The sequence below is a fragment of the Myotis lucifugus genome, unplaced genomic scaffold, assembly GCF_000147115.1.
Source record: "Myotis lucifugus unplaced genomic scaffold, Myoluc2.0 scaffold_499, whole genome shotgun sequence".
NCBI classification, from domain to species: Eukaryota; Metazoa; Chordata; class Mammalia; order Chiroptera; family Vespertilionidae; genus Myotis; species Myotis lucifugus.
This window is the reverse complement of record NW_005871547.1, coordinates 610,042-612,502: the sequence shown is the minus strand read 5'-3', so window position 1 is coordinate 612,502 and position 2,461 is coordinate 610,042. Positions and strand designations below refer to the sequence as shown.

The following is a 2,461-nucleotide window of genomic DNA, read 5'->3' as shown; positions in this document are numbered from 1 at the left end:
ACTACAGCTCAGATCTAGTCTTCTGGATTGAGCCCCAAGCCCTGATTTATGTTTTCTATAAGAAAATATATCTAATTCTAATTTCTCCAATGGTCTGCCTTAAAATTTCACATTTTCTCCTTGAAATTTTTTGTTTGATGTACACAAATCTAAGTTTAATAATAAAATATGATTTTACTATCAATGTTAATTTCCCATCCTATGTTGAAAAGGCACCCCCTGTATTTCCAGTTGCCCCAACTGGAAGACTTGGTCATCCCGACTTTCCACACTTTATGCTCCCTCTCACCTCAGTCAACTAATGTTGGAAGTTCTTTTTTTTAAAAAAAAAATGAAACATTTCATGACTTTGCATGTTATCCTTGCTCAAGGGCTATGCTAATCTTCTCTGTGTCATTCCAGTTTTAATACCTATTGCCAAGGTGAGCACAGTTTGATCTTTCTAATGGATGTTAGTTACAACTAGTTTCCTTCTCCACTGTCCATACCTTGGCTTAGGTCTTCTTTGGCCACTAATTGAGGCTATTCCTTTCAGTCTCAATTGGGGTTGTATTAACCACTTCAATTCTAACTCAGTTGACGGTTTTGCTTGCATCTTACCCACCTAGTTGGGCTACCCACTCTTGCTTTCCCAACCATGTGCTTTTGCTTAACATTATTAGCTCTGTCAAAAATTGAATTGTCTTGTGTTTTCAAATTCTACATGCCTAAATCCTTTATGGTTTATTGTGTTATTCACATTTTATTAATCAACTGTTTATTGAGTGCATGCTATATGCAAGGATTGAGCTGGGCACCCATGTCTTTAGTGCTCAGCTTATACCATCACAGGATCTCTGCTTTCAAGGAACTAACATTGTACCGGGCAATCTGACAAGTAAGTAGGCAATTATGATAAAATGTGGTAAAGTTCCATCTCTGCATCTGGAAACCATCCTGAACCATTTTACTAGTAGCTCCTCTGAACCCATAGAGCTTACTCATTGGCCACTTATTACATTACTAATTTTTATCCGTTCTATAGATTTTACTAGTATGTGTTTTTCTTATTTCCTCTATTAGATTATAAACCCTTTGTGGGCAGAGAATATATTTTATATTTTATAGAGGCCAGATAGCCTCTAGCTCACAATATTTTATATAAAAAGTACATATTAAATACCTGGAAATTTATAAGACAGCTACATTTTACCTTTGGGAATCTTTCCTATGCACTGCATAACCAATTCTCCATCTACATAAAATACAGAAACATGGTGAGAACAGGTGAAATTTATTTGTATTCAGTTTACATTGAATGATGGTTTTAAACATATAAATTGAATTATCTATATTAAAGTATAATACATATTACAAAATGTTAGGTGCTTGGATCAGATTTCCCCTGACACAAAATACTCAATAAATCTTACAAATAAAAAAAACCACAAATTAGAATTGCATTTCCAAATGTCTATAAAAATTATAAAATATATGCTAATAACCAGAAGTAAAATATTATAATTGTCAGGTTGTAGGCCAGATTTTGATTTCTTAAAGTAATGAGTTTTTATAAATATAGCAGGACCTATGAATTCCTAATTAGATGAAGCAGGTGTTTCTGATAGAGTAATTTTTAAAAGTAAATATAAATGAACTATAACTTTTCAACACTCTAATCAATTAAAAATTATTATTGCATTTTAATCTAGCCCTGGCATATTCCCAGATGTTGATTATAATATTTACTGTTAAATTAACTTTGCATAGGAACATTCTTCTCTTTGCTTTTAGTTTAATTTCTTAAAATTAATATATTATCTCATTGTGGTTTTAATTAGTATTTCCCTGATAATTAATGATGGTGAGCATATTTTCATATATCTGTTGGCATCTGTAGGTTCTCTTAGGAGAAATATTTATTTAGGTGTCAATGGTATTTTTTTAAATTTTAAATTCTAATTAATTGCTGATGAATATAGAAATACAATTGTTTTTCACATTTGTATTTCAGATCTTTTATCTGCTTGTAGTAAACTAATACCTCTTTGTAGATTCCAATGGATTTTCTATATAGACAATCATGTTGACTGTGAAAAGTTGTATTAGTTCCTCTCTAACTTGATGCATTCCATTCTTTTCCTTTCTGATTGCACTGCCTAGAACCTCTAGTACAATGTTGAATAGAATTGAATAGAAATAGTGAGAGTAGACATCCTTGTCTTATTACTCACCTGAGGTGGAGAGCATTTTATTTGGTCTTTTACCTTTAAGAATAATGCTAGTTGCAGATTATTTTTAGTTGCTTTTTTTAACATATGAAGGAAGTTCCTTTTAATTTTAGTTCTGAAATTTTTAAAATTACAAATGGATGGCCTAGCCAGTGTTGCTCAGTGGTTGGGCGTCGACCTATGAACCAGGAGGTCACGGTTCAATTCCCAGTCAGGGCACATACCCGGGATGGCGGGCTAGGTCCCCAGTG

General features: G+C 32.8%; 1 non-coding gene across 1 annotated transcript; it reads right to left on the bottom strand.

The window, feature by feature from the left end:
* Positions 1 to 325: 325 nt before the first annotated feature.
* On the bottom strand, positions 326 to 430 carry LOC111823458. The gene has a single exon (XR_002826473.1). It is a non-coding gene; the product is annotated as a U6 spliceosomal RNA (small nuclear RNA).
* Positions 431 to 2,461: the final 2,031 nt, after the last annotated feature.